The sequence below is a fragment of the Pristiophorus japonicus genome, chromosome 9 (assembly GCF_044704955.1).
Source record: "Pristiophorus japonicus isolate sPriJap1 chromosome 9, sPriJap1.hap1, whole genome shotgun sequence".
Lineage (NCBI taxonomy): Eukaryota > Metazoa > Chordata > Chondrichthyes > Pristiophoridae > Pristiophorus > Pristiophorus japonicus.
Genome location: NC_091985.1, coordinates 131,006,717 through 131,019,573, shown reverse-complemented (window position 1 = coordinate 131,019,573; position 12,857 = coordinate 131,006,717). Strand labels below are relative to the sequence as shown.

General features: G+C 43.2%; 1 protein-coding gene across 1 annotated transcript in view; it reads left to right on the top strand.

Annotated features, from left to right (window-relative positions):
- Positions 1–12,857, top strand: part of slx4ip (SLX4 interacting protein) — a 117,380-nt gene that overhangs the window by 42,835 nt on the left and 61,688 nt on the right.

The window sequence follows — 12,857 nt, the reverse complement described above, 5'->3', positions numbered from 1 at the left end:
ATATAATTAACTCTAGTGTCATGAAAAACCATTTTGCTGGAGCGAGGCATCAGGTGCTGGTCCTGTTAGACTTGTTCGTGCACATTTAGATTTTATAAATTTTCCCTACAAAGTTGCTGGAAGTGCAAGCTGATAACGGCGCAGCGAGGGCAACAGGGCACCTGGGACCTTGGTGAACAACAGGACAAACAGGGTTTCTTAGCCAGTGAGATAATAAGGATTAAGAACTAATGAATGATTGAGAAGGAGGGTGAATTACAGTGGGTGAGTTCAGTGTTAACAACAACAACTTTTATTTATCTAACGCCTTTAAAGTAGTAAAACGTCCCAAGGTGCTGCTCAGCAGTGTTATAAGACAATACAAATAAATTTTACACCGAGCCACATAAGAAGAAACTACGGCAGATAACCAAAAGCTTGGTAGCGTCTTAAAGGAGGAAAGAGAGGTGGAGATGTTTAGGGAGGGAGCTCCAGAGCTTGGGGTCCAGGCAGCTGAAGGCACGGCCACCAATGATTGAGCAGTTATAATCAGGAATCCTCAAGAGGGCAGAATTTGAGGAGCACTGACATCTCATGTGGGGTTGTGAGGCTGAAAGAGATTACAGAGATGGGGAGAGGCGAGGCCATGGAGAGATTTGTAAACCAGGATGAGAATTTTGAAATCGAGGTATTGCTTAACCTGGAGCTTATGTGGGGTCAGCTAGCACAGGGGTGATCAGGAATTGGTGCAAGTTAGGACATGGGCTGCTGAGTTTTAGATTACCTCAAGTTTACGTAGGGTAGAATGTGGGAGGCCAGCCAGGAGTGCATTGGAGTAGTCAAGTCTAGAGGTAACAAAAGCATGGATGAGGGGTAACACTAGTATAGAGAGGGAAAGAGAGATTGGATTAATAGAGAGGAAAAAGCCACTGGGTCAGTAATCTCGGTTTTTTCCTTCCCGCGGGCGTTCGAATGGAATATAGAGAAAAGATGTGCACCTACCTGAAGCTGTTGCGGCCACGCGAGATCCCGGTTCGGAGGCCTCTCCTGACCGCGCATCGCAGTGCATGCACGTCGAGATGTGCACAGGCCTGGAGCTGGAGTCACATGGCTCTGGGCAGCCAATCAGGTACAGTATATTCTCATTCATAATAATGAGAACTCCGTAAGTTGGAGTTCCCATTATTATGAATGAGAAACAGCCCCCGAAACACGAATATACAATAATAAAAGATAGAAAAAATGCGCAACTTATTTTTATTAATTTAAATTAGTTATTTATGTATTTAAAAAAATATATATTCCCGATTTAAAAAAATTTTTTTAATTATGCTTTAAAATAAACCTACTGTAGTGGGGAAGGTTTTTAACAAAATGTGTTTTTATAACTTTATTTTAAAATGTTTTTGTGCATTTTAAAACTCTTACGCCTGTAAAAGTAGGCTATGTGCCTGCTTTTATCAGGCGCAAGAGTTTTGAGGACATTTGCTGGGCAAGAAAAGGGTAAATCCCGCAATCTTGCCCTTGCAAATGTCCACGCTCCCGATATGCACGAGATCTGTCAAGCCAGAAACATGCGCATTGTATGCTGAAAACCGGCTTTTCCGAAGCCTTCCCGGATCCATAGAAACTCCGTACGGACCTGGGGAGGCTGGGATTTCCACACCAATGGAAAAGTAAGAAAAAAATGTAAAAATTGACATTTTTTTAAATCTCCTAGAATAATTCATAACCTGAAGGAATGAGACTCCACACTTTTAATTGTTTACTTTTTTGGCAACAGGTTGACTGGGAGCCATTGCTACATCGTTAAAAGGATACTTGCGTTGCTAATTACAAGACTTGATTTACTGGGCAACTAATGTGCAAATGGAGGTTAAGCGCGAGATGCCGCTTTCTTGAAGCTAATGGCGGGGTGACACAAATCGGCCTGCAATTTGCGGCGATACACAATTCCCGGGTACCCTTTCCTCGCTTCAAATTGCTGAACGATTTGCGCTTTAATACCAGCATGCATTGTTTGGATGTTTATTTTCAGCAAAATCTGGCCCCACATGTTTAAGCTAAATTCAAGTGACTGTCTTTAAACGATTGGATTTTAAAGTACTTGACATAATTAGGTACGGTGGTGTAATGGTTATGTTACTGGACTAGAAATTCAGAGACCTGCACTAATAATCCAGACAATCTGAATTCAGTTTAAAAATTCCGGAAATAAAAAGCTGGGATACATAAAAGTGACCATGGAATTGATGGATTGTAGTAGAAACCCAGCTGGTTTATTAATGTCCTTTTAAGGAAAGAAGCCTGCCATCCTTGCCTGGTCAGGCATATATGTGACTCCAGTCCCACGCCAATGTGGTTCACACTTAACTGCCCTCTGAAATGGCCTAGCAAGCCACTTACTTGTATCAAACTGTTACCAGTGGTTCACGAAAGCCCACCATCGCCTTCTCAGCATAACTAGGGATAGGCAATGAATGTTAGCGACATCCACCTCCCAAGAATGAATAATAAAAATAAATCCCATTAGTTTGGCCAGTCATTTTACTAATTTTGTTCTGTATATTTACTTTTACTTTAGTCTTAGTACTGTAATCCGTAAAAGCAACCTTTACAGGAACATTGTTTAGTGGTTTGGAGTTGATAGCTTACTGTAGGATATTGCGGTGATACTGTTTTTTGAATTAAAGCAGTTATGTGAAGACTTCAGCGTCCATTTGAATGTGACAAGGAAATGTGACCAATGCCATCTTTTAGCCAGCTAAGCTTTAGATTTTGAGTTAAGCCTTAGCTTTTGAGCTGTTTGCAGTGGCTTGAGTTACGAACCACAGCAAACGGTAAGAATACTTGGGTGATATGACAGAAGTAGTAATTCAGGGACGGAAGTATATCTAAGGTAAATGTTCAGGAAAATGTTGTCAAATCTCTTGGGATATATATAGAAAAATCTGTAGTACTTCTCCCTCTCCCTCATAAGAGTGAAAGCAAGTCTTTCTTGATCTGAGGGACTGCCTATGATGATGATGGTATCTGGTGTATAGTCATATATCTCTATGTTGTTCATTCAGGCCAATAAACCTGGAAATGTGATTGATGCACCACTTGAATCTCAATCTTCTTCCCTGTAGACCTGCCAAAGCATCTATAAGCCAATATAGATGCTTATCTTTATATTGCATCTATATATTATTAATTCTGCCCTGACATTACTCATAATCGAGCAACTAATAACTACCTGCGGGGTGGGGAGGGAAGGTAAGTCCTTTGGGATCGAGGTGCCTCTAAAATGACATGTCTGATGACAGAAATAGGACAGTAATGTCCTGTGGTAGAGGTTTACAATTGATGTAGAACGCAGTGAATTGTGGGCTTGTTGAAGAAATAGGGAGGGGCAAGGCCATGAAGGAATTTAAACACGAGGATGAGAATTTTAAATTTGAGGCATTTATGGACTGGGAGCCAATGTCGGTCAGCTGGGAGAGGGGTGATGAGTGAGTAGGGCTTGGTGCAGGATAGGATACAATCAGCAGAATTTTGCATGAGTTGAGATTTAGAGTGTGGAGGATGGGAAGGCCAGCCAAGCGAGCATTGAAATAGTTAAGTCTAGAAGTGACAAAGGCATGGATTTGAATCTGGTGTCTGCGGATGATGTGGTTAAAGGGCAGCATGTAGTTGAAGAAGAGAAGGTGGCCAAGGATAGATCCTTGGGAACTCCAGAGGGTAATGGTGCAGGGCGGGAAGAGAAGTAATTGCTGGAGTTTCTTTAGCTACGATCAGATTGGTAAGGGTAAAATCAAGCGAGGGCATTGGAGGAGGGTGGTGTGGATTACCATGTCAAAGGTTATAGAGGTCAAGGAGGGATAATGCAGCAGTGACAGAGTCTAATTTTTGATTTGGATTAGGGCTGTTTTGGTGCTAAGGCAAGGGTGGTGACCTGATTGGAGAGATTAGACATAGAGTTGCAGGAAAGATGGCAATGAAATTGGGAGGCAGCAGTGATTTAGAATGATGAGAATAAATGCAGATGCCGAATTTTTTTTTGAGTATGATGGTTAATACACAGTTGGCACCATGATTCACTTGTGGAAGGCACCTGGTTGAAGTTGTAAATTTGGATTAACGTTTTGCTCAGTTACCTTTTTTGAGGTAAGAATTACATTTCATAGAGCATTTACTTTTGTGGGGTTTACCTGTGATTCTTTACCTTCCTCAGGAGACTGAATCAATTGGGTCATGTCAATGATTGGGCAAATTATATACGGTCTGGGTTTGATCCATCAGGAGAGAGGAGAGCACCATGAAGACCGACTTTAGTCATGCTATTTGTGCTGGGTCCTGTATCTTAATGCCCACTGTTTTGTGGGAAGGCGGACATGTAGGTATCAGTTAGTTCCTTGCGATCCTGACCGAGGGTGCTCTCGAGGCCACTTACCATTATTCCTTCTAAATGACCCGCAAAACCTGAAGGCCAGTTGTCAAAGTAACCACATTTTATGCATTGACTGGTCTCAATGTCGCTTTGTCGGGGGAGGGGGTACTGATGCAGATGTTCATGGTGCTGCCATATGCTCAAGGTGGCACTATATTGTGTTGAATCCTTCTTGGATATTGGCACTGTCCTGTCCCCTGCCATCTAGCTCAGACCCTCTGAGATGGTCCATGTGAATCTGATGCTCCACAGGCTCTGGAACTAGGGGCTGAGTTCAATGACTCTTCACCCCACTGCAAGATCCCACTTTTACCTCTGACTCCTTTGGTGCCCTCATCTACTACCCAGTGGAAAAAGCTTAATTGGAACTATATACCCCACCCTCCCAACCCCGTTGGATTTCTCTGGGCAGGTGAGTACGAGAGAAAGGGTCAGTGATAGCTTGTGAGGATATGGCTAGTTGAGCAGAGGTGGAAGGCCAATCAATTATTTCTTCCTTTTCTTCCTCTGTCTCCTCAGCAATATCTTGATTTAGTATATCTAGAGGAAGAGAAAATGGAGACGTCACAATGTGGTGTGGCTACCATTATATTTCGTCTAGCTTTGGAAGGTGCCTATTCTAGTTTCTTGCTAACGTGCTTGCACTCCCAAACCATTATCCAGGGAAGCTACAGAAGGTTCAAACAAACCTGCAGCAGCTACTCGTCCTCCTACGTCTTCCGACTCCAATAAGTACTGTCACACAGCTTCCCAGGATCTTCAAGACTTCTTTCTCACGAACAATGACGGACAACAAAAGGCTGCCTGGTCCATCCAACCTGCCCCTCGCAACTGTGATACTTTGTGTATCACAATATATATGCTCTCCACCCCACCCGAAACCATGTTATCTCCTGGGAGAGGAGAAAAAAAACAGTTTAAAAATCCAGGCCAATTTGGTGAAAAAACTCTGGCAAGTTCCTCTCTGACCCCCCCCCCCAGGCGATTGAAACTAGTTCAGGAGATCACTCTGGCACTGATGATTCTATGTAGTACCTACCTTTTATACAAGGTGACCTCCAGAGTAAGGGTGCAAGTATTGTAGACTTTGGGCTATTACTAGTCATGTCCAGATCACAGGAGAAGAAAAGCCAACACATAGGATTCAACATTTGAAGTGTATGATAACAATTGTCATGGGGACCACCACCCATGGCTTGAAATTCCCAGTGATTATGGGCCACCTTCTCTTGTGAGAAAGAAGAAAAGAAGACATGAATATTTCAGTGAAGGCTGGCAGGCCTTTTGTTACAATGTTTTGACACGTAAGGTTATAAGGGGGGCAGAAAGCAAAAAATGCTAAGTGTGATGAGTTCGGCAGGCATGCTCATGCAGAGCACACTGTGAGGGAAGCTGCATTTTAGGTTGCAACTGAAACAGGATGGGAGAAGGGATCAGAGGTTCAGAGTACAGTCTTGGAGCACTGGGAGAGTAATGAATGAAGGTGTGCCACACACACAAAGATAATACAAGGAAAGGTTAGGGGAGCAGGTGGCTGCTCTGGTGACATGGTTAAAATTCGTCCCGTATTGCAAAGGAGTCCTGGTAGCCAATGAGATGACACTCACTGCCACAGCCCGTTCCTCCTACTCCATAAGTCCAGATCAGACTCCCTAAAGTTCATTGCTCTTCCATTTAATCTGGATGTCATCCTTCTTGCCCAGGTTACCTGCTTGCTCCACTGCTGCCATTGCCCTCTGAAGCAGCAGCAGGTTTTATATCTTGAATCAGTGCTTCAGATGTCTGGACAGATCAGGGCCGCACAGCTCTCTAGTATCATTGCCACCTGTTGCATGTTCCATAGCTTTGTTATACAGAGGCCAAGTCCTAGTGGACAAGGAGTATCCAGAATAAATTCTAACCTTCATCAAAAAATCCATCATTTGCTGATCTACCTTATTCTGCACAATTACAATGAAAATCTCAGCATGAGATACAAATCGAGTGCAAATAATTTATTTCCCTAATTTATGTCATATGTCTGCAGCCATTTTTTTTACACAGTGCTTCCGCTTAGTGCTGGTGGGTTGTATGTGATGCCTAGTAACTAACCTAAAAGCCTTCTATTTCAAAGTGATTGTCTTGTAGCCCTGCAGCTGATTCAGCCACGTCTGATGCCGCAGTGATTGGCTGGTTTGCTGGCACATTTGCTGTGACTTGACCAAGGCCGCTGAAAGGGCAACGCCATGCCTGGCCCAGAGAATCAGCAGCCACATCTGTGTCTACTCTAAGCATGCTGCTATAGGGCCCTTCCTCACCATGCCTATGATGTATGTGGAAGCAGAATGTTGGGTGATAATGAGGTCTGCGAATTCCTGCCTCAAAGTTCTTTCAATCCAATTATCAAGCATGTTGAAGCTGGAAGAACTGTTTTTTTAGATTTGAGCCCAAGGCCTCTATAGCAGCAGTCTGAGCATTTGTGAGAAATGCCCCACTGTGCTTAGAACCTGCACCACAGCGAGCTCCGTGACTAAGCGCTCCATGATAGACTGCTGTACAGACAACTGTTCATCTACGACTGAAGATCTGGCTTCGGATTTTTCCATATGCTTGGCCGTACCTTGCAGGATTATTTGCATGGGCATATGTGGCTTATGTAGACTGCCCTGCTCAGACAGCAATCTCCTTTTCAAAGCAGGCCCTGTGATTGTGCAATCTCTGGGCATTGCAGCACTGATTCAAGATATAAAACCTGCAGAGGCAAGAATTATGGTGGCTCTTTGGGATACGGGTATCTGCTGGTGCTTGCCAAGATGGTGAGAGGACACACTGAACTGAGATGTTGGTTTAGTCGGGGACCCTGGCTGCAGTTTTAAGTCTTTTCTTCCAGGCATCCAAAAACAGAAAAGGAACATGTGTCAAAATACTATACAACAGAGAAGTACCTTCAAGCAGTTCTTCTATTGCAATATACTGTGTTTGATGTTTTTGAAACTAAGTATATGCCTGTTTTTCAGTGACTAAGTTAGAACAGAATAGGAGCAAGACTGAACACAAATGTTTTGGTACCAACCCTAAGTTTGGGGCAGGCCTCCAGTTTCATCCTTCCCAATTCCCTCAATTATTCTCACCCAACTATATCCAAGTGCCATCTTGTCAAATAAGTAGATTTAAGATGTGGGAAGTTTAGTTAGCACAGATAGTGATATATTATCGTGCTGCTCTTCCAGCCCCTCCTGTCTGCCAATAACTGACCATGCATCATATACCTAGGTTGGCTTGCAATGATTTCTTGGGTTGCTTATTGTATTTCTCCTGTGCTGCAATTCAGTGTTCTGCTTGACTTATAACAGTGTTGCACTGCATAAGCTTCTATTATTTCTGATTGTTCATCATAAAATCTCTTCCAGGTTATGAGGGTACATTTTGTGGCATATCCATCTGAGCTAGGTGTTCGACGCACTAAACTGCAATTTAGACTTAGCTTGGCTGCTTTCTTTAGATAAGTTGTCAACAACTTATCTGTCCGTTCCCACTGGTTTCTGGAATCTATTTATTTGTTCCCAAACCTGCTAGACTAATGGGAAGGTTCCTTTTAAGCTTCATACTGAACCGCCCTACTACCCTATTCTTGTACCAGTGCTTCCAGTGTCTCATCCTCAAAACAACTCGAGTTCTGGATGTCTGCACTTTACATACAACAGTATTATTGAAGAAACCCCATGCCTGCTCTTTCTGCAGTTGCAAGGTTTAAATGCCTCCCTAATATAGTTAACAGCTGCTCAGCCTTGCTATGGCTTCTGCACTGCATTGATGAATCTGCTGTGCAGAAACCAGCAGTGTTGGGCTAATGAGCAGCAATAAACTCTTTCAGAAACTTTTAGTAAGCCACAGTTAACTACAGAATAGCACACAAACAGCAATCTCTGGGTCATAATGACCATGCTAATCACATGACTATCATGATCACAATTCATATTTTTATATTACATACCAGAAAAATGCAATATTTTGTTAAATTGACTTAAATTGTGAAAATTACATTGCATCATTCAGAAATAACGTTAAAGCAGCAAAGAAAAATTAACTAGTAATTCAGCATTTAGGTCAGTTCAGAAGTCAAATCCACAAGCAGATAGGAATGAATGTTGCTGCAACCGTATAAGGTATTGGTAAGGCCGCACCTGGAGTACTGCGTGCAGTTTTGGTCACCTTACTTAAGGAAGGATATACTAGCTTTGGAAGGGGTACAGAGACGATTCACTAGGCTGATTCGAGAAATGAGGGGGTTAACTTATGATGATAGATTGAGTAGACTGGGTCTTTACTCGTTGGAGTTCAGAAGGATGAGGGGTGATCTTATAGAAACATTTAAAATAATGAAAGGGATAAACAAGATAGAGGCAGAGAGGTTGTTTCCATTGGTGGGGGAGACTAGAACTAGGGGGCACAGCCTCAAAATACGGAGGAGCCAATTTAAAACCGAGTTGAGAAAGAATTTCTTCTCCCAGAGGGTTGTGAATCTGTGGAATTCTCTGCCCAAGGAAGCAGTTGAGGCTGGCTCATTGAATGTTTTCAAGTCAAAGATAGATAGATTTTTAAGCAATAAGGGAATTGAGGGTTACGGGGAGAGGGCGGGTAAATGGAGCTGAGTCCACGACCAGATCAGCCATGATCTTATTGAATGGCGGAGCAGGCTCGAGGGGCTAGATGGCCTACTCCTGTTCCTAATTCTTATGTTATTATGAATGTCCTCACCATTTACAGTGCATTAGTGCATAAGCATTGTAAGAAATCGCTTTAGGCAGGAAAATCAGGCAGAGGTCGTTCACACCCAATTTCCCTTGCACTTTTTGAACCTTCCTGCAATCTACCTTCTGACTCCTGACCAACCTTATTTGCATATATCAATTGATGGCCAGTGGAGCAGCAACTCCAGGGTGCTTGGTTTTACATTATTAATGCACTCTAATCAAGATCAGCTGATTCCAGCAAAAATTATGAGTTTATGAGCCTGAAATATTTTAATCGTGATTCTTGTAGCTGGGGATTTTTTTTTCCCATTCTGCCAACAGATTCCTGCATTATAGAATCATAGATGGTTACAGCATGGAAAAAGGCCGTTTGGCCGGTCGAGCCCGTGCCGGCTCTCTGCAACTGCACTTCAGCTAGTCCCACTTCCCCACCCTTTCCCCATAGCCCTGCAAATCTTTTTCCTTCAGGTACTTATCCAACTATCTTTTGAAAGCCACGATTGAGTCTGCATCCACCACTCTTTCAGGCAGCGCATTCCAGATCCTAACCACTCGCTGCGTAAAAAGGTTTTTCCTTATGTCGCCTTTGGTTCTTTTGCCAATCACCTTAAATCTATGTCCTCTGGTTCTCGACCCTTCTGCTAATGGGAACAGTTTTTCTCTCTCTACTCTGTCCAGACCCCTCATGATTTTAAACACCTCTATCAAATCTCCCCTCACTCTTCTCTGCCCTAAGGAGAACAACCTCAGCCTCTCCAGTCTATCCACATAACTGACGTGCCTCATCCCTGGAATCATTCTTATATAACTTTTCTGCACCCTCTCTAAAGCCTTCACATCCTTCCTAAAGTGCGGTGCCCAGAATTTGACACACTACAGCTGAGGCCGAACCAGTGTTTTATACAGGTTCATCATAATTTCTACACTTTTATACTCTTATACCTCTGTTCATTAAGCCCAGGGTACCGGAAGCTTTTTAAACTGCTTTCTCAACCTGCCCTGCCACTTTCAACGATTTGTGCACATATACCCCTAGGTATCTTTGTTCATGAACCCTCTTTAGGATTGTCCCTTTTAGTTTATATTTCCTCTCCTCATTCTTTCCACCAAATGTATCACTCACACATTTCTGCTTTAAATTTCATCTGCCATGTGTCCGCCCATTTCACCAGCCTGTTTATGTCCTCTTGAAGTCTCACTATCCTCCTCACTGTTCACTATACTTCCAAGTTTTGTCATCTGCAAATTTTGAAATTGTGTCCTGTACGCCCACATCCAAGTCATTAATATATATCAAGAAAAGCTGTGGTACTAGCACCAACCCCTGGGGAACACCACTGTATACCTTCCTCCAGTCCAATAAACAGCTGTACATCACTACTCTGTTTCCTGTCACTTAGCCAATTTTGTATCCATGCTGCCACTTTTACTCCATGGGCTCCAACTTTGCTGGCAAGCCTAATATGTGGCACTTTGTCGAACACCTTTTGGAAATCCATATATAACACGCCAGCATTGCCCTCAGCAACCCTCTTTGACCTCATCAAAAAATTTGATCAAGTTGGTTGAATGCAATTTGCTTTTAACAAATCTGTGCTGGCTTTCTTTAATTAATCCACACTTGTTCAAGTGACAATTTTGTTTCTAAAAGCTTCCCCACTACTGAGGTTAAACTGACGATAGTTGCTGGCTTTATTTTTACACTTTTTTTTGAACAAGACTAACATTTGCAATTCTGCAGTCCTCTGACACCACCCCAGTTTCTAAGGCAGATTGGAAGATTATGGCCAATACCTCCGCGATTTCTTCCCCCTCAGCGTCCTAGGATGCATCCCATCTGGTCCTGGTGACTTATCTACTTTAAATACAGCCAGCCTTTTTAGTATTTGGTACCTCCTCTTTAGCAATTTTTATCCCATCCAGTATCATCTCTAGCTCCTCCTTCACGATGTCTATGGCAGCATCATCTTTCTTGGTGAAGACAGATGCAAAGTACTCATTTAGTACCTCAGCCATACCCTCTGCTCCATGCGTAGGTCTCCTTTTTGGTCCCTAATCGGCTCCACCCCTCCTCTTACTACCCGTTCACTATTTATATGCCTATAGAAGACTTTTGTGTTACATTTTATAAAAGCTCCATTCTGTTCTCATACTCTCTCTTTGCTTCTCTCTTCTTTTTCACTTCCCCTCTAAACTTTTATATTTTGCCTAATTCTCAGATGTATTCTTGACCTGACATCTGTCACACATACTCTCTTTCTGCTTCATCTTACACACTATCTCTTTCTCCATCCAGGGGGCTCTGACTTTAGTTGACCTACCTTTCCCCCTAGTGGGAATGTACCGCGACTGTACCCGAACTATTTTCTCTTTAAAGGCAGCCCATTTTTCCACAGTTTTGTCTGCCAATCTTCGATTCGAATTTACCCAGGTTAGATCCGTTCTCATCCCACTGAAATTGGCCGCCTTCCAATTAAGTATTTTTACTCTAGATTGCTCCCTGTCCTTTTCCATAGCTAATCTAAACCTTATTATACTATGATCACTGTTCCCTAAATATTCCCTAAACGGCCATCTCTTAGACTGTGCCATCTCTTGTGGCCTCGCTATTCCAATCGTGTCAATTACAGATAAAGCCATCTCTGACCATTTCCTTGTATCACTCTCCACTCGCATCCTCTTTCCCCAATCCAAACCTACTTCCTGCTGCATCCGCCCCGGAAAAAACTCTCTCCAAACTCTTACAACTGCACTTATCAATTCCAAACTGTCCAACCTTTGGCCCTTCTTTCACCATGACATTTCTGCAGCCACCGATCTGCTCAACCACACCCTCACCACGACCTTTAATGCCCTAGTCCCTATTAAAACTATTACACGCTCATCCTGGCTGATCCCCCTGGTACAGCCTTCATCTTTGCTCCCTCAAGTCCAAGGGGTGCAGACGTGAACGGAAATGGCGGACAACTGGTTTAGCCATTTACCACCAGGTCTGGCTCTAATACAAAGCATTATCGGATCCATCGTCCAGCTGGGTGGGACTGCACTCGCCTGGTTCCATTCTTCTCTATCGAATCGTAGCCAGAAAATCTCCTGCAATGCCTTCTCTTCCCACTCCTGGATCATTACCTCTGGTGTCCCCCAAGGATTTATACTTGGCCCCCTCTTATTTCTCATCTATATGCTGACCCTTGGCGATATCGTTTAAAAACAAGGAGTCAGTTTCCACATGTACGCTGACTATATCCAGTTCTACTTCACCACTTCTCTCGACCCCTCCATGGTCTCTAAATTGTTAGACTACTTGTGCGACATCCAGTATTGGATGAGCAGAAATGTTCTCCAATTAAATATTGGGAAGACCAAAGTCATTGTCTTTGGTCCCTGCCACAAACTGCATTCCCTAGCCATTAATTCTATCCCTCTCCCTAGCATTTATCTGACACTAAACCAGGTTGTTCGCAACCTAAGCGTCATATTTGAATCTGAAATGAGCATATCTGCAGCATAACTAAAACCGCCTATTTCCACCACCACAAAGCATTGCCCGCCTTTGCCTCTGCCTCAGCTCTTCTGCTGCTGAAACCCTCATCTCTGCCTTTGTTACCTCGAGACTTGACTACACTATGTAGACTTGAGGTAGACAGGATGAATAGACAATGTCCTTGTAGTGTATGTAGGCACCTTTAGTAATGACTCCACGAGGCAGGGTA